We start from the raw sequence: 21,059 nt of genomic DNA, 5'->3' as shown, positions 1-21,059 counted from the left end.
TTTTGAACGTCCTTTAGGTATTGTGATACTACTAATGTCAATAATAAAATGATCAGAGGTATCTGATTAACCATAGCAAGATTGTAATCAAAAAATCTGGCTTCTTTAATTATCGCAAGCATTCCTGAGGATAGTGAAAATCAAATGAATCTTGTTCAGCATTAGCTATTCAGACGGAATGATATTCCATGTTTCCCGCCCAAGTCCTTCATTCGGTTTCCTCAGCAGAGAGAGAACTGCGCATGCTTCGAACCCACGTTTTCAAAGATATCGATCCGTGCTGCGTGCTCATCTGTTGCCGGTCCGTATATTCTCCATTACATACAACCCCTCGAATCGTAAAGGAATCATACCTTTTGGCGCTCACTCACCTGTTGGATTTCTTATGACCCCCTAACAGGTAAGGCTTCGTTTCATTTCATTTGATAAACAATTTCACTTCATTTAACTAGAAAGGTTTTCTGACCCCTTAAGAAATGAACCTCTTGCTTCGTTTCATAAGTCGCTCTTCAACAGTTTGCAAAAATGATTCCCTTGCTACTTTTAATCGATTAAATTTAAATATTTTGGGTTATAATAAATAATTATTAGTGCAATACTTGCTAATAATTTGAATCTTCCCAAATGATTTAAAAATTATATGAGCACGGACATGCGATATAGGGCAGAGTCTCCGAGTTTGAGCCGGCTTCTTAACTTCTGTGAATATTTCGGCTGTGAGAAAGACAGCTTATGTTGCAAAGATGCTAATGTGGTTTGCGAAATTAAATTTTCAATGGTTGCAATTTAATTTCATGGTTGCACAGGCAGGAAATAAAGCTTATGTTTCGATATCATCACTGAAGCCAGTGAAATAAAAGACATGTTTCGCTACTTTAAAACTAGTGGCAAAGTTTATTATTATATGACCAGAGGAGAAACTTATTTAGTTATAGCTACTATAATAATTGAATTACAATAATTTAAAAGTAAGATTTAGCTGCTTGTCTTTACACCATTGGAAGAAAAGTTTATTTTTTCCTGTATAAAAGTAATTCCGATTGGAAATGCAAATAATTATTTAAATGAGACTATTTAAAGTAATGGTACTATTTTATTTCGATTAAATTATCTTAATTATCATTTGATTAAATTATCTTGATGATAAATTGATTTAATTATCTTGATTTATCTGAATTATTAATTAATATGCAGCATTAATAATCAATTAGTATATACATTTATACCACTTTTTCACTTTAAAGTGTACATTTTATCACGTTAATTATATAATTAATAAGTATAAGTTTATAATAATATAATTATAATTTTTATAATTATATTCTATTTATGCATATAAATAGAATGCAAAATCTGTCCTTTTTACTTTCTCGTACATGAAAGGTAGATGTTGCAATCGTCAAAAAAGTTTTCACTCGAAATTTTGACGAATCTCCACATTTCAAACTTTCTTTTTGCAATATGTCTGTGAATAATACAAAAACGGTGTAAGCTGGACAGATACAATTTGGTACATGGTTTTTTTTTCACCAAATTTGATTGCAATCGAATTTTGAACGAAATCTATTGAGAGGAAATCTGTATATCCAGCTGCTCAAATGTGTAAGCTAAAACGATAAATACAAAATGAAAAATCTAGAAAAATAAAATTTAGTATAAAGATTTAACATTTCAGGTGTAGATAAGTATCAAATTTGGAATCAAATCCGTCAAGGGATGACCGTCTCTTGATCTGGACTTCCACAAATACGTAAATGCAATTACCCAAAATATGATAAACTGTGACTTAAATATATGACTTAATATAAATGCGGGCAAACAGACTTCTTCTAATTTGGTACTTGGTTTTGTGAGTAAAGTTGTAATTCAGTGTAAAATTTTAATCGACTGGATGAAAAACGTCTAAAAAATATATTCCGTTCTCGAGTACCAGCGAATAATCGACGAAGATTACATCCAATAGTAATTAGTAACTATTCTTTGCCAATAGCATGCGATTAATAATATTCGAATCCACTTATTAGAGAGTAAAAGAGAAAGATTCGGTGAGACTGCTCTCATTGGTGTTTATGAAAATTGCTTTTTTTTATTTTATCATCATAGTATATAAGAAATAGGTGGTTCGAATTTGGTATCCTTCCCATAATAACCGTAAATGTTAGAAGACTTTGAATGAAATTTGAATTTCTGGCTATGTATTACAACCTTGTAAACAGTAAGAGATATATAAAATGGCAGAAATTAATGGAAGTACATAATAACCAAGTCCTTTTATTTAGGCAGCAAAGAGAAAATTCATCAGCAGAGACACCGCATGAGAGAGAGTCGCAGAATAACAGTATTAACTTGTCAAATCAGAGCACGATACTGAATCTCATTCATTACGCTTCTTGTTTGACTAGGGAAGAAAATTGAATTGAATTGAATTGTTATCTTCTCTTTCTGCCGATGCAGCAGGCGTGATGATTCGACTGTCTAATCTATTACGGTTTTGTTTATAAACAGCGATCCATTTCACTGCGAGTTTGGTTTATTAGTAAATAGGGCTTATTAATAACAGCTTACGAAATATCATTAGATTTGTATGCTAAACAGAAAACGGTTTTCAAAAATATCCTTTCATTAATACGCTGAAATGCAGAGATAATTACATTTTGATTATTTTTACATGGTGTCTCATTCATGATTCATTATAATGAATACCAATACATCCATGTAAGCTTTCTCATATTGATCCCCCCCCCCCTCCTCGAAAATGATTTACTATTTCGATGTGCTATTGAAAGCAATTATAAATTGCAGCGTACTCAAAAAATAACCGCGTCAATTTATCGATGTGTACGTATTTAGAACATATTTTTGCATTATCGTGTCAAGTAATATATATTACCATTTTGATTTTCCCCCCTTTCATTGATGATAAAATATCATTAGATTTGAAGGCTGTGCTCTTGGAAAAACCAAATAAAAGAGAGAAGGAACATTTTGCCATCCCTCCTTCGAAAATTCCTCTCCTTGGAATGGTTTCACAGATAGAATCATTTCAGAATAATTCTTCAGCAGAATTGTTATTACTGATGTATGCAGAGAAAATAATTGATTACAGCATGTTTCGTTTTTGTGAAGTTGACAAGAGGAAGGTTAAATTCGTTTTAAATTAAATTTTATACAAAAAATACATTTTTAAGGAAAATGGTTGCTTAAACTTGACTACAACTACTGTTCAGCTTTTATTTGTCCCATTTTTAAGACTGATCTATTCGTTTTTCGAGAAATCTTTAAAAACAGATTTAAAAAAATTAAAAAAAACATAACATTTCCCTTCAATTTTCTTTATTTGATATCAGAAGCTGTCTTCGATGGAAATAGGACAGTCATACTGGACCCTAAATGAAGGGAGTTGAGCAATAAAACTTTAGTTACAAATTTTTTCTCATTTAAATACTCTGGTCACTGGCTTATATCCAATAATTTTCATTCATCGTTCTGAGCGCTTTGTATTACTTGAGGATAATATGACAGTAAAGATAAAGTCGCTGGAATTTTTATAATAATGGATTTGACCCAAATGAGATGCCGATAAAAAAAACCCTTATCAGCTGATATCGTATTCATCATTGTACAGTTCATATTGATTCAAAATAATATATACAATTATAATATCTTGAATTTTTAACTTTCTTTACCTGATGACGCAACATATAAGCAATCAAAATTTAATTCATAATCCATATTTTAATTCTAAGAATATAACAAAAATGTGCATTGTCATCAAGAAAACACAAGTATATAAAGTTTCGAAACTAGCGCCTAAAGAAGTCAATGAAAATTTCATCATTAATTTCCATTTTCACAGAACACGAAACAAGTCAAGATTAATGAAGAATTATATTCACGTTTCTTTTATTGTATTTTATCCAGAATTTTTTAACATTTCTGCACGCATTAAAAAGATATTTTCATATTTTTATGCGTAGAAATAAATATATAATAATTTACTGTAACTTTAAATTCAAATTTTATAAATCCATTTATATTAAGCAAATACGTTTTTTAATTTATTTTATACGTTTTATTATTTTATATTCTGCAGAAATGAAATTGCGAGTGAAAATTTGGAGAAATCTGCAAGATTTCTTAAAATTATTTCTTGATATTTATTTCAACAAAAATAAGTTTCTCATATTATCTAAGAAATTTTCTATTTATTAAGAAGTAGCTTGTGGTTAAACGCTATGAAAATTATTTGAGACAGTGATTTGAAGTAATTGAAATTCTTGAATTTTTATTTATCAGAATTGAGAGAAATTCTTAATAAATTTAAAAGAATATTAATTTATTCAGATTTAAAAAATACCTTTATAACTTAAACACATATTTAAAAAATTCAGAAGTAAAAGAAAATCTTTCAGGTAATTATATCAAAATTTTCATTTCAACATTCATTGCAATAATGTGTTTTCTGGTAATAATTATTTTTATAACCTTCGATATGAATTTTTTTTGATTAACAATTAGATAGATAATTTCACATGCGTATGTGAGAGTAATTTTTTTTCTGTCATTACCTTCAATGAAATCTTTTGAAACAGGGGTGTTCTGTCCCTATTCAGGAACAGAAAATATCTTATTTTTTTAAATTTCAAAATATTATTCTTGGAATGCAATATGAAAATGTTTTCTTAAAATGAAAAATATGTCAAGGAAGTATGATCGGATTTTACTTCAAATCGGTGATGGAAAAAATTCGCTTGACTTGCCATAAAGAAGATATCTGATGTGGGGCAGAGTTACTCGAATCCAAAATTTAAAAAGTAATAAAGACATTTTAACAATCAAAATTTTTATGTTACTGTTTCTTAAAGAAAGTTTTAAACTGTCTTAAAAATTACCTCAAAGATTCAGTGTCTATTGTTTGTTATTTTCTAGCGAAATTTTAAGCAAAATTTTTTATAAAAGTATTTTTAATTCATTTTCATAGTCCTGTTATGATTCGTTAAAAAAGGCTGCGGAAAAAATAATTCTTCCATAGTGCCAGGAAAGATTTTGAACTATGTACATTTGAAATGCATTACATTCCACTTCCCAGAAAATACTATCTTTGAAACTTTAATGACAAAACTTTTTCCTGGGGAAGAGACAGTTAAGCAGATATTTTTTTCTTTCGAATCACTATCTATGAAAAAGCGCATTTAACTTTCTTTTCGTCCTTAATGTGACAAAAGAATGCTTTCTGATTTCTACTGTTCGCTGCTAATTCTGACTCAGAAAATTGTATGAAATCTTATGTTTAAAACATTCCAGAATCCGAAAAATATGATTTTAATTCGGTCTATTAGCCAATTTGTGGCTTGAAAAATGCTAAAGGCGGGCAGTTCAGTAAATGAGGCTTTTTCACAACTGTATAGCCTTTTCTGTATAGCCTTGAGCGAAGGCCATTGTAAAGTCACATGGGAAAAATTTCTTTAGGAGAAAGGAATCCGGCGGTGAGAATAAAAGAAGTATTCTAAGAAATTTCAAATCACCAAGAAAGAACAGCTGTTCTTTCGGTATGACCTTGAGAGTAAAAGGCGGCGTTCGAAATATTACAATTTGACTACCCTTAAGGGGACAGTGGACTTTGAAATAAGCGAAAACGGACATGAAATTTTATTTTTACCGTTTCCTCACCAAAATATATGCTTATATTCAACTAAAATATTGTTGCACGATATATTGTTCAATAAAATTCATATTTTAAAGGCTTAGAGAAAAAAAAGCACATTTTAATTGCTTTCCTCAAAATGATACTGTCATTAGATTTAGATATCTTCAAAATGTTCCCGGTGTCTTAATTTTTGAAGGAATTAAATGGAATTAATAATAAAGATATCGCTTAAACATTAAAAGAAAACAAGGTATGCATTTTATATTTCGAGTTTTTTTTTAGCTCGTTAAAAGCCAATTTTAGTTCCGAAAAACATAAGATTCTTATAAAAATTCAATAAGCATGCATAAAAGTATTTCTAAAAAATTAGTATTTAATTGGAATTACAAAATTATACATAGTTTTATACCAAATAAATTTACATTGGGAAATAAGGAATAAATAAAATAAAAAAAATAAAAAATTAAGTCACCTGAAATATTTTGCAATTTTTAAAAAATGTGTACTTTTTAATTTTTAAAAAATAATACAGTTCATTTTAAAGAGTATTTTAACGATATTTGACGTATTTATATTTTAATACACATGCTTAAAAAATTGCATAACTCTAAGTGAGAATTCTCAAAAATGCCTAATAGGGTTCACCTTCCCATGACTAATAGAGTCACGTGTTCGTTGCCATGTCTCATGCCTGATATTTGAATCATCCAATCTCTTTCGATTTCCCTTCCTTTGCAATCGCTTAATTATATTAGAGAAGGAACCAACAAACTATATTAGAAACGAACCACCGGTCTAATTTAATGAGTGGTTCGGTTCAGTTATATAGTAGCTTGTGATATATATCCACTTCAGGTGCCAGTCAAGGAGTTAAACAAAAGATTCACTATCGTCAGTTTGAATTGCATTTTTGGTGATCTTGCGTGGCTATTTTTCCATTAGCATTTTCGCTTTTCTTTCATTCTCATTTCTAGAGTTGGCTAGTATTTTGTGTTGTTGCATTTGAAATTAGATCTTTCATCCATCATCAACTTTCAAGTATTTTGCCATTTGTATAACCTTAGCTAGAGATTAAAAAAAATAATTTTCTGCAAAATATGTAAGTATAATGTTATCGATAATTAAATTTTCATGCGTAATTGATAAACATTCTAAAATTCGATTAATCAACTTATTTTCTATTGTTGTTGGCAAACTGATTATTTCATTGCAGAATATATTTCATTAATTGGACAACATTTTTTTAGAGGGAATCTCTTACGAGAGAAAAAAGCTCATTTTGAATCTCACAGAGCGGATTGCGAATCTAAACCTAGAATTTTTTCTATCCTCTGTTTATCTTTACGTTATGATATTTCTAAAATTTAATTGAAAGAAATTCCAACCTCTTTCTTAACCTTAGAGTTTTTAGCCGTGAAAGATGAAGATTTCTTTTACGTTTTATGAAGAAGTATTAGTAAGGAGTTTTCTCAGGAATGCTTATTAAAAATTGAAAATGGCTTTCAATAAAGGAGTGATTAGAAGAAACAAATGCAAAGAAATATCTCAGACTGTATTTTCTTCCTTCCATCCTGACTCAAAATAAAAATGGAACTTTTTCTTTCTAATGAAAATGCAGATAACCTAATTGAGTCCACTGACTATTTTATTGAGTTTCTTTGTCTTCTTTGACTAGTCAAATGCAATATAATTCGGCATAAAAAAAGTAAGAATGAATATTTGTTTTATAAGGGACGCATAGCTCTGGAATTAATTCTTAAATGCAGAATGACAGAAGGTAAACGAAGGGATTTCACAAAGACCGTGGAAGTGTTTTTTTCATTCAATTAAAATAGAGAGGTTGAATCAGCTTTAAACAAACTGCCCGTAAAGGAAAAATTGTTTTGAAAACAAAGATGTTTACGATGAAAATGGAGAGGAAAACATGAAGTAGAAAATTTTGGGTCAGATTTTTTTTTCTGTTCGATTGTTAAATTTTTCTTGTTTACGAATCCTATTCTTATGCCTGAAACATTCAATGCATTCAAAACAAATTTCTTTAAATTGTATGTTTGGATTCAGATGTTATCGATTTTACGAGCTTGACTTGACTCAGTCTGGATAATAAACTTTTTCAAATACAATATTTGTTGGATTGTAATCACAAAGTGATTTTTTTTTAAAGTGAATTAGAAAATTTATCATCCCCACTTGCATAATTTTAGAATATTCATAAATCGCATAACTTTTCGAAGTTCTCAAGTGCAAGTTAATTTAACTCATTTATAAATGAGTTAAATTAACGTCTTATTTAAAACATTTAACATTAAACTATAACCTTATTTAATAACAAGCTGTGGAAGAAAAACCATGCCGGTACTTCTTATTTAAATACAGTAGAAGTTGTCAAGGAAAATATTAAATTATGAAGGAAAAACTAAACAGAAAAATTTAAAACTAAACTACGTTACTTATTTGATATATGATCCTGTAGTTGTTTTTACATATTTCGCCAGAATGCATAGCAGCTGTGGTCTATCTGTTGATAGAGTATGCATGGCAACTAATCCTTTTTTTTTCTAGAAAAATGTTGCATTCCAACAATAAAAATAAATTTATAGTTTTATAATTTGGTACATTAATATAAAACTGATAATGAATATTCGGGATACATTGGAGATGCTCAAGCAAGAAAATCGAGGCTTCACGTATTGTAGCGAAAGGTTAATTGAATAGAATCTGTATTATGAAAATAACAGTGAAGAAACAATTTATTATAGTTGTTAAAATTTTCAAACTAAACAAATATCTAATGTTCCATTTATTAAGCCTTCATTTTAAAATTCTTGTTTGAAAATATTTTATAAAATAAAGCAAAATTATTTCGGTCAGGTAAAAGTTAAGGTAAAAGTTTCTTAATAAAAATAAATCTTTTTTCATTCATAAAATTGAACGTGGAAAACAAAAATGAAATAAAAACAGCTTATGACAACAAATTTATGGTGAAGAAGCTGTGAAATGTCAATATCTTTTAGTTTTTGATGGATTAGCATGCCATTAAAATTTTAATCTGACTTGCTGTTCACGCCTTTGCTTTATTTACTGCATGTTTATTTAATATGTTTATTTACTGTACCACTGGCTCTCCTGACAACTTGTCGTAGTGCGAAAAAGTGAAAAATAATCCAGTGACTAAACAAATAATGTGAAAAAAATATACAATTTTCATTCCATTCTTTGAGGGGAAAAAATGGAAATGTTGTTATTATAATGCAAAGTCAGCATTTCCAAAAATAGGACTTCGATACTAGCTCATTAATGTCATTATGAGTTTCTAACGAGCAGCAACTATGCGTCTTCAAAATACCTACTGGGATTTACAATCTTCTGGAATCTAAATTGACGAACTTCTTGAGATTACATTTGGAAAATACTTCGAGAAATAGAATAGTAATGATGTAATGCTGTTGATATCAAAATACGTATTAAACTTTCACAACGCGGAGACTGCGTTCTCATACAATATATTTGATTAAGTATTTTACTCTTTACTTGCTATCCCTTTAAATTTTGAATGAATTCTTTCTTTCTGCTTTTATTATTAAAATCGATTTTTTTTGTTGTCATCTTTAAATTCAGATTAATTGTCATATTTAATTAGTATCGATGTTTTTGAAATTCAATTTGGAAAGATTGGCGATCCTATATTTTATAACTATAAAATGCATATCCCATTATATAAGATAGCATTGATGCAAGTGAAGATAGATGCTCCATATGCTTTGCATTCATATAGTTAAAAGAAAATATAGAAATATGTAATAGATTGATGTGAAAAAAATCAAATTTATATTTTCAATCACTATGACGCAGAAAAGTCGTGATTAATGCATATTTGAATGATAAAAATATTGTTTAAGCGCCGTAATATCTTCTAATAGCACTAAGCGACTTAAAAAAAATGGAAAATTTCTTAATAATTTTTTTAAGTTTTTGCACCAAACTTTCTAAAATACTGTAATGCAGAAAGAAAATGCATTATATAATGCTATGCAATAAAAATAAAATAAGATTTTTCTATTTACAAAATACCTACTGGTTGTGTAAACTCCTTGTAGTTTAAGAAAATTTTGACAATACTCATAAATTAAAAAAAATAATTTCGATTTACTTTGATATCTCCTATATTATATGATTAAAATATGTGCCAAGCGCATTAAATAAATAAAGTCTTTAAGATTACAAAATATATTTATTAAAATGTTAGCAACTTAAGTCTCCATTTTTTTAGTTTTACTTAATGAAACAACCTTGTGAAATGCAGGCTAACCGATTTGGAGTTAAATGTTGCTCTGATAAAGCCATTTCTTGATTCGATGCGCTGACTTTTAAAAGCCACTAACTTCATTGATTGATTCGTTGAATTTGTTGGATGATCTTCGTTTGAATTTGTTGGATGAAGATGATTAGTTGTGATCATTCAAACAGCTCCATATAATCTGAAGCTTCAAAGCCGGAATGACAAATGAAATCAAATGAAACGAAGGAAATCAATTTCAAATATATTCTATCCAGAGTAGTTTGTTACTGAGATCAGAAATCAAAACATATGTTCCCAAATTAACCCCTGTCTCTCAGGTTATTAGGAATATATCATACTAGTTATGAACGTTGCTTTCACTGAAGCTGGTAAATTATTAAATTAATTTGGAAAATAAGACATTGTTTGACAAGCTCTCAAAAAGCATGGGTATGCACTCACATAAATTATAGATCGATTCGCGATCTCATATGATTAAAAAAATAGTAAAAGTATTCAAAAATCATTTCCATTAACCCAAATTGAATTAACTATTCAGAGAGGAGCTTGTAGATGATATTAGACGGAAGGTACTAAATGCTTTCGTTTAACTACCTCCTTTTTATGTAAAGGAGTTTAATTTGAAAAACAATTTTATTCTAAAATTTTTAACAATGAAACAGTCACACAATTAAAATGAAACAATTTAACAATGAAAATAATCACACGAGTTTTGAATTCATTTAAGAAAGGTTGATTTGCCACTGTTCTCGAATATTGTGCTAAATTTTTCTTACAAACATCTTTCTCTTCTAAAATATTTTTTTCATGCGCAATTTAAATGTCAGATTTCTTGATACTTGTTTCAATCCCCGTACAAAACTTTTTACGTTGTTGTTCAGTAACGAATCCCATATGAATATTATTACATCATGAATCCTGGGAAACCTGACTTTTTTTTACCATCATTCACGCAACTTTTTGTATTGTAAAATGACAGGAATTCTATTTCAAAATCATTAATAAAGTGTTCTGAGTTTATATTCTCGTTATATTAATATTATATTAATGTCCCGTTATAGCAGTTATAGTGTCCAGTTAGTTATATTAGTCCCCGTAATAGTTATATTAATGTCCCGTTTTAAAGCAACACTAGGGCTATTTTAGGACAGACCTCGTCATTCTGAACCGCGGTCAAACTGTTCTGATCAGTTATTTTCGAATAAATTTTATTGTGTCAATTTCGAAATAGAGTCTTTAACAGCTATCTTTATTGCTTTTAATGTTGTTATTGCACCAATCCACAATATAGTCTTTGTCGATGAAATGAATCATTAGTTTTAAATCTATCAGTCTTTTTATGACATAGTCTTGAACTACAGAAGAACTTTCCGTCACTGCAAGCAAATCATTCGATTGCCTTAGATAATCAAAAATTAAAGAATTTCTAAATGTAAGGAGTGTTTATTTTTTTCATACTTAAGTGTTGCGGTATAGCGAAAGAGTATAAAAAGGTTTAATTATGTACTACATAATTTTATCGAATTACCTGCAAAAGCAATGTAGAATTATCGGTAACAATGTGAGACTAAATTTTGTAATTTACCGGTATTGCGTCCCAACTTTAAATTAAATTACAGACGACGAATCGGTCTCTAATTCATTTTTATTGTTCTTATTCCCCTCCAGACTACTTATTTTAATGAATGTGATAATGTGACAGAAAATTTGAGTTTTATTCCGTTATAACCTCAGAGTTCGACTTCTCTTCTTAAAATTCTTAATCATAGAATTAATGATATTAAAACTCCTACCTTTAAATTCTTTTTAAGCGATCGTATTGAGCTTTGCGGATATAAACTGTATCTATGATGAATTCATCCATTTTTTTTTATTTTTTATTTTTCCTGTATATTTGTAATTATTAATCCTAATAAGTGTTCTACAAGAAGATTCAAACTGTAATGCGTTGGAAATAGATAATAGGTAAAAACAGGCATTTCATTCTTATTAAATATTGCGATTAAAAGAAGTATTAAAAACTAAATGGGACTTTTATCTGTGAGCAGATGCGTTCCTTATGCGTGAGTCGCGATGGCCTGATGATAAGGAACTTGAGGGCTTCAGGTTTGAGACCTGATTCCACCGAGGAAATATCAGGTCCGTCCCAAAATAATACTTGTGCTTCTTTAAAACGGAGCTTTAATTACCTAAACTACACTGAATAATAGATTTAGGGTTACTATACCTCCATGAGGAAATATCAGAAAACTTAATCGAATTTTTACAATTTCTAATTTTAAATAGAAAAAAGCCTACCAAAAGGTAGATGTAATCTTATGAACATTATATCGCGATACTCAAATTTAGTTACGATTTATGATCAAACAAAAAAGTTGAAACATACAATTTTAATTAAAAGTGGTAATTTTCTTTTTATTCATTAAATTACTTAAAGATCAACTAAAAAAATTGTTCTTAAAGTATTAAAATAGTGCATTGTCATTGAAAATAGGCAAGTGTAAAATATTTGAGTCTTCTAGAACATTAAGAAATGAGCGAAAAATCAGTTTCAAAAGACTATACACGCAAACATTAGATAAACTCTTATTTAACTCTTCTTTGTAAGGGTGTTGTAGGTTAAATTTCACATCTTCTGTCTCAAGTCATCTTTTTCTTTTTTTACATCAATCTGTTAGAGAATGGCAATAGAAAAAAAAAATCAGGAAATAATGAAGCTGAAAGCAGGAAAAAAAATCATTTAAAACAGTTTCAAAAAATAAACTTTTCAAAAGTGTAAAATAATATTACAGATTAGTTTATTTTTGAATAAAAATTGATGAAAAATCTTTGAAATGGATGCGGCGAAGGTATGAAAAAGATATGTGAAATTAATCATAAATATGATAATTCAAAAAAAAAAATGAAAATATTTTGCAGCTTTTGTCTTCTTCAAGCTGATCATTGCAGTAGGTTCTGAAAAGATGCATAATCCTGGGTGGAAACCTTTACGAATGAAATTTGATGCACTGTTCTCGGTGCATTTTTTTTTAGTAGGCGGCGACTAGTAATAAAATGTCAACTAAAATTCACAGAAAGAACCGAGTCAGCCCCTACTGCTTTGGGTTAAAAATATATTACTGCATTCTACAATATTAACATGTCATCTAGTAGCATGCCAAACATGTCTTAACTGGTAGGAAGCCAAATTTTTGAATTAAAATTTGTATCGAGTAATTAAAAACGATTTCATATGTTTTTATCAATATAAAAGGGTAAAAAAAGGTGGATTTCGGATTCGAAACCCGATTGCGCCAACTAATATAAGGTTTTGATGCCTATTAAATTTGGTGCCAAGGATCAAATGTCATCCTTTGGTGTGGTGAAGAAGTTTGAACTGGGAAGTGTTAGATAAGGTATTCGTCATCGAACAGTCCAAACTTAGAGATCCGTTCCAAAGTAACTCTCTGCGATGTTCTAAAAAGCATATTCGCTTATTCAACTGAACCGAACCCTTATTAAGAGAAGATTTTAGATTGAGATAATTTAGTTACTTCAAAATTTGATGTTTACAGAGAGCCTATGAGAAAAATATTTGAAAAAAAGCAGCTTTTCAAAAATTAGATTACAAATGAAAAAAAAATACGTATGACGGCAATGACAAAAAAATCCTTTAAAATGAAAAGTATAGAATATGTAAATTAAGAGTTCCTTTTAGCTCCATCGTATCCCCAATTTAAAAATTTATTTTCCGATGAAGGATTTTTCTTGGAATTACTGTTCGAATTTTGAATTATAAAAGGCTGAGTCAAAGCTGGTTCATAGTAGGTAAGCTTTATTTATGTATTTTTCACCGTTTTGATGATAACTAGTTGATCAATATTGCCTACAGAAGAGATTTTTGTACCGTTCATCCGATGTAATATAGTAAGAACCTGAATTTACAGATGGACAGATTAAATAGAAAATGACATTTTCTCAAACTTGCATACAAACATTGCATTACAGATAGAATTGGGATAATAGATGGCGCAAGGATCGGACCACAGAAATAGAAAATATATACGGCACTGGGAGAAGAAGAATTATCTTCTGATTTTAGGAATTATAAAACGTAATTCCAAACATTAAATGCATAACCTTTTCTTTAGAACAAAACAAGGCTCGTAAACTCTTTTCATGAAAAATTCCTTTCAAATTAAATATGTTTCTTTAAAAGTAAATTGAATCTTGCGAAAGAATCTTTTTTCCCTCCTTTTGATGTTTGCTTCATACATTTACATAAATTAATCCTTCTTACTTCCTAGAATTTCAAAATTCCAAGGATTAAATTTAATAACCTCAGACATGAGAGCAGCTAATATTATTCATTATTTCCTAAATTTTTCTGGTGGGATATTTAGCCTGCCGAAGGTTCTCATTGTTACATATTTTCAAAAGAATATTTCTTTGCATTTTTAAACGCCATTGAAATGTATATTAATATTCCAATTAACACCACATAAAGGAGAAAAATTTCTTTTCTACATTCCTTCCAAAACTGAAATGGATATTTTTTCCATTTAGAGTTACATTTTAAACATGGAATCATATTATTATCAGTAGTATTTATAATAATATTTCCTTTTTTTTTTAGGTTTTTACGAAATTTTTATTTCATTTTTTCTTTCTAATTTTCTAAAAGAAAATAGAACGTAGTTATACAATCAAATATCAACTTCAAATATCATTTGGGATTATAATTAGTTTTGCAATTTTTTAAAAAAAACGTAGTGATTGAATTTTTCGATAAAAATGAATCATTATTACTGTGAATGCAAATATTTGCTTATAAATTTTGTAATAACTAAATGCAGGCAATAAATCGTATAGGAACATGAGCAATTACACTTTATGAAGTATTTATAAATACTTTACAATTCAAATTATTTATTTGCAAATTAATTATTTGCAATTAAGAGGATGATGTTTAATCGACCTTTTTCTCAGCCTAGTAGCACCAGATTTCCGCCTGGTCAGAAATTTGTCACTAAAATAACCTATAATAATTATGCACTATTAGAAGTTTAAGCAATCCTTCAGAATATGTACTTGCAAGATTTTTTATCTAAAATTTCTAATACAAGAGTTACTTTTGCGCATTTCACTTTCCGTGTACGATATATTGAAAAAAGTTGGTTGTTAAAAAATTCCATTCCAAGATTCGCCTAAATCTTCTTGTTTTAAATCCCCCCCCCCTTCTTACAAGAGAAAAAAAAAATTTTTTTCATAACTCCTGGCCCGGAGGTGACAATGAAGCGTCTACTCTTTCTCTACTCTGTTAATACATCTCAGTGCATCTCAGAGTTTTCAGAACAGTATATATAATTTAGAATGCCCTATAATTAATTTGAAATTGAAAAGGATCCTCAAGAATTATAATTTGCAAAATTACAATTAATAATTATAATCAATAATAAAATTAAATTTCGGCAAAGCATATACTGAGCAAAAGGAAAGTATTATTCGATGGAGTCTAAAAATATAATAAAAGTTTTTAAACACTAACATTTTATTTATTTTCATATTTAGTGATAAACTGTACGATGTATGATGACTATGCATTCAAAACGGAAAGTTTCTACATTTGGAAGATACAACTACAAATTTCTTTTAAATTTTGAATTCTGTGGATCTCCTGATGTGTTATGAGACAGTTAAAATTACTGTAATAAAATTTTGAGAAGTATGAAAAAACCGAAAAATCCACGTGACTTGGGAGATAAAGTAAAAGTGTTTATTTTTTTGAAATTAAGGTGACGAGAGAAAAAAATGCATCTTAAAAGCGAGAAAAAAAATTGAATTTATTTCATATATTTATAATATAAATATCACCATGCAGATTAGCAAGCAAGGATTTTTTTTTTTTAATTTTCATCTCCAACTTTTCATTGAATGCGTGAACTGTCATAAAATCAGTGCACAGATTCGTTTCTCACAAAATATTTGCTGTTACAAAAAGGAAATGCCTCAAGTCGCTTATTCGGAAAATCATCTTGAACCTTCAAAGTGCGCTGTCTTTTAAGCAAGCACGTCACTTTAAAAATAAAATCTGGAAATATTATTTCTGCGCGATTTTCTTTTTAACCCCCCCCCCCGCTCCTCCGACAGAAAACTTCCTTTATCCCTTTAGATAAAAAAGATTTTTTTTTGAAAAATTATTTATTTTCCTAAACAGAAATCATACAATAATTCAACATGTGCAGCAGATGCACATTAGATGCAGAAATTTTGTGTCTCAATTTGCAGGGATCAAAGAAATCGATCCTGATTCTTGGAACAAATGAGGAATGATGCGTCACCTTTTGAAATTCTCATCTCAGATCTGTTTTTATACGATTTTCTTTCACTTGTTTCATATCGGCAGAGACGAAATCTGAAGATCGTTCCTTTTTGTTTACTTTCTAAAAATATAAGCTCTGAAATTTTTTACAGTAATGTGTTGTATATAGCAAAACCTTATTTTGATATTTTCGTAATGCTATTGAATGAGTTAGAGTAGTTTCAGAATAGAGTATTCACAAAATTTTATATTTCTAAATTTTAAAGTAAAGACTGACAATAATTAAAAATAAAAATTTTACTTTTTAGTGCACTAATAAAATTGTCCTTTAAAAAATTGTTTTTAAAATTTTTCTGAATTTTGTAATCGATTTTTCACTCACATTTTAATGTACTAATGAACTCTGTGCTTGTGCATTTTCAGTACTATGTGATCATTTTAAGAAATTAACTATCATTTAATGGAACCCGTTTCTCTTACTTTTTGGGTATTCCGGAAAAATCTTTAAAAAAAAGCGCTACATAGTTACAGTTAAAGCTAAAGTGTTTAGATTTCGTTTAAATATCGATTATATATATTTAAAAAGGACTAATAGCTTTTACGTTAATTATAATAAGTTGCAAAACGTGCTATTATTCTTCAAATACGCCTCTTGTTTGTCTTCCTTCTAATATAAGAATTTTTACCAAAGATTTATTTTGTTCTTATTTAAAAAAAATTACTTTGAATGAAATTAATATTCCGGACAACCAAGAAAGCAGTTCTAATAACTTCTTATTCTCATAAATTGGAAGTGGTAAAAGCCAAAGCAAAAAAATCGGTACTAAAGATATCTAAAGTTATTATAATTATAGTTCAGTAATATCTGCGGTTTTTTCTCTAAAAGCTATGAAGTCAAGATATACAATTTTATACTACTTAATTTTTTTTCGAAGAAAATTTACATATGTCATAAGAAATGAGATCACAAAAGTCTCCGACATTCTGCTTACGATTGTATGACTTTTGCGTACGGGCAGACATATGCGTAGAAATCATAAATCTATTAATCAATTTGTATTTTGTTAGTCGATGGTGGGAATGATAAGAACAAGTTCTGGGCGAGGTTTCCAACATTTTAAATGTTTCCCACAATTGTGAGATTTGACGAAATTCTAATTAAAATGTGGACTAATTTCCATAATATCCACTTTTTTTTTATAAAGATATTGTTCAATGCATGTGAAGAATTGTTTAAGGAAAGGATATTTATTTTCCTTATATATGATACTTATATCGAAGCAAATAAAAAAGAATTTCATCAGTTTTAAGTATATTTCTTTTTAATTCATTTGTATAATATAATAAATTGGAATAGAAAAGTTCATGATATTTTAATATGACCATGTTAACAAACTGAGTTTCTTGCTGTAGAAAAACATTTAAATGAGGTTAAGGACTTTTAAATGAATTTTTTAAAGATTAATCGCTAATGGAACAGTTTTGAAATGGAATGCCTCGAAAATGATATACTATGTCTTTCTTCATGACATAACTAGATATATCAGTTTCAAAATATCTATCCATAAATTCTACTTACTATTATAAGGTGAAGACTTTATGCTTCTTTTTATAATATTATTTGATGATGTATATTAGTATGATAATATTCTTTTTCATAAATTTTTTTGTAATAAGAGGGACTTAAATTATTAGTTTTGTATAGTTATGAAAAATTATATAATTACGATCTCTCATTTTATTTATTATGTGTAAATACAAAATGCGTAACTAATAAAAATCAACCGGTACAAAAATATATAAATATTGCAACTATAGTACAGTGCAAATCTGAGTCAAATTTTAGCCAGATTCAAATCTAATTTTCTCCCAGATCCAATATTTAACTATATCTAGCTCTTAAATAAACAAATAAAATATGAATAAAAATTCTTAATTAGTCATTTTTATAAGTACAATAATTTATTAAATATCTTCATGAATGATTTTCTGGCAATGCGAGGCTCTTCAAGAACATATTTCACACAAGATTTACAGTACAAAAAATCTGCTGAATTGAAGCGAAAGTTAATCCCTCGCTTTCGGTGTTTCAAATACAATGTAATTGTTTTCATCTTTACAAAACATTTCTGATTTGGATGCTTTTTTTTATCGTCTTCCTTGATTAAAATCTATTCAAGTGTTTATTTTGTTCTGACTTACATGTTTTCCTATTGATGATTCAGAACTAATGGAACTTTATTTATATTATATGTTTATTATGAAGGGAATTATAGATAAGTTTATAGTATATGCCCATTGATTCTGGTTGGTGGAAGGGTCAGTTCGGTGTAAAAGCTGTCTCCTGTACTGACATTTTGCTTTGTAAAAAAGTCTGACAGTCAAATAATTTCGAAGAAGGCTGTCGAAATTCGTATGAAATTTCTCGTAGGATAATTGAATTCAAATGATTGATTTCTTGATTGTTAAAAAAAAATGTTATGTTCAGGAAAACATTGCTGTAATATTAAGAATAAATTGTGAGACTTTTTCTCATATTTATGCGAGTGAATTTTTGGTTTTACTTTATTAATTTATTTTCAATCAAAAATCACAAAACTTTATTGAAATCTTCAATACAGTTTCTTATAGAAATTTGAAATGAATGATTTTCAATCAATACAGATCGATCAATTCATTTCAATTTGTGATTAATCCCTTTAAACTTAAAAATAAGCATATCTGTGCAAATTTTATAAAAAAAAATATGAAACACTGTATAGACATAGATGATTGTGAGAGAAACTTGATAAAATATAATATAATATAATATAATATTGTAAAAAAAAAATTGTGTTTTAATGGCTGCTACAGTTATCCCCAAAAACTCTTAACGTTTTTGCTTAAATTTTAATTAACCGAAATTTGAATTATTTTTCAAAAAATTGTTCGGAGATGCATGTACCTGACTAGCAAGGTACGAGTAAATTTATAACATTAGAACCTCTCATTTATCTTATACAGGCAAAAGAAAGATATACGTTCTCTTTATATTGGTCGAGACTATGTCTGCATTTACAGTTTTATAAAATTGGATTTTTTTATTATAAAAATAGAATTTAATTGTTTTTAACATTATTAGCTATTTTTATTTTCGGTACCAAATGTATCTTCCTTTTGTTTGTTTCGCATAAAATAATTAATTTCAAGAATCAAGCTTAAATTGCTCTCCATTTACCAACATTTCTGGGAAAGCGCAGGCAGTCTACGAAAAAATTGTTTACTAATGATTATATTGTTTGGGTTATTCTCAAATAACAATCATGGAATAAAGTTATATACTTTTTCAGAAACGTTAATTATAGCAATACGCCGAAGAAGGAGGAGTTGTTATTCGAAACGGATATCTTTTGACGTTTACATTGACAATTGTTTTTTTCATTCAATTATTTTGAGATACCATACTATATTTCATTTCTTAGAAATCTTGATCAAAAAATCTTGAACAATAAACATAATACCCAGTGTTCTCGATTGTACTTCTAAAGGTTGTGGTTTCACGAAAGCAAAATGGGACCTCATCTCCTTTCTCTTCTTTATATTAATTTTTTATTTCTTAAGTGGTCTTTGTTTTTATATATAATTTTAACACTTAAATTTGTATCGATTCATTTCAAATAGAGTCTATAAATCTAAGAGAAATTTGGTTGGAGAACACATTTGCTTCCTTTAATTTTAATTTCAAACAAAATCATTTAATTTTAATAAGATGATTAAAAAAATTATGAATGTGAAAAATCCTGATTAACTTACCTTCTTCCTATCGATTACTTTTTAAAAGTTGCTTTTCTCTTAAAAAATTACTTCTCTTATGACTTAAATCAACCTGGTGAGATATCGCCACATAAATAAGCGAGATGCTTTAAAGCCTATGTTACCGACTTTATGCTATGTGCAGTGCCTCTGTCTTAGGGATTGCCATTTTAAAAATATCGCTATTCAGCTTTCCCGAGCTCTGTTCGGCAAAGGGGGGGGAGGTGAATGTACTATTTGTGATTATGCCTCAATATTTCTAATGATATTCAGCTATTCTACCCGAGTTTAATTATATTAACGTCCCATTTTAAAGAAGAACTAAGGCTATTTTGTAATGGACCTCATAATTTTGAACCGCGGTCAGATGACGAGACGACACCTGAGCTTGCACCCTCTCTGCAAACTTCCCCACCACATCAAGGGGAGGACGTTTGGCCCCGACGGATTTAGCGTCCACTAGACCCGCTTACATGATGGTTCTTCGGTGGAATCGGGGCTCTAATCTGGAAACCTGGAGCCAGCCGAGACCTTACCACCAGTCCACCGCGGCCCGCTATTCTACCAGAAATTTCTATGTATTCTGAAAATTTATCGTATGATTTATCCTCCTTTTTTTATCCTTTTTTTAAGTTCAGAGACTTTTAAACAACAATTGTAAAGATTTCTCAGCTTCATGAATTGCGTAAATTTTGTTTTCATTACCTTTCCATAAAATATTTTTTTAAAAACGGCTTGCAACAAGGCAGTAATGGATTAATTCTTGATTTTTGCTTTAGAAATCTTATTGAAAAATATCAACTTGACGTTATATATATAAGTGTTACAGATTTTCCAAATTAAATTTCAGTTATAGATCTAAAAAAAAAAAAAAACAGTTGTAGAAGGATTTGTAGAATATAATATACTACAGTGATTAAAAAGTGTTCGAAATGCTATTAAAATACATCTATAGTTCAATTTCCAAGGTTCGATCTGTTCGATGATTCACAAATATATACTAAAAAAAATGTAGAAAA

General features: G+C 28.8%; 1 protein-coding gene across 4 annotated transcripts in view; it reads left to right on the top strand.

Annotated features, from left to right (window-relative positions):
• The first annotated feature begins 273 nt into the window (after window positions 1-273).
• LOC129971045 (uncharacterized) overlaps window positions 274-21,059 on the top strand; it is a 183,808-nt gene continuing 163,022 nt past the window's right edge. For all 4 annotated transcript variants that reach the window (XR_008784748.1, XR_008784751.1, XR_008784752.1 and 1 more), the window contains exon 1: window positions 274-400. The gene's annotated coding sequence lies outside the window, so the exon portion shown is untranslated. The remainder of the gene's footprint in view (window positions 401-21,059) is intronic.

The sequence above is a fragment of the Argiope bruennichi genome, chromosome 6 (genome assembly GCF_947563725.1).
Source record: "Argiope bruennichi chromosome 6, qqArgBrue1.1, whole genome shotgun sequence".
In the NCBI taxonomy this organism is placed as follows: Eukaryota; Metazoa; Arthropoda; class Arachnida; order Araneae; family Araneidae; genus Argiope; species Argiope bruennichi.
The sequence above is the reverse complement of the archived record's forward strand: the minus strand, read 5'-3'. Positions and strand labels throughout refer to the sequence as shown.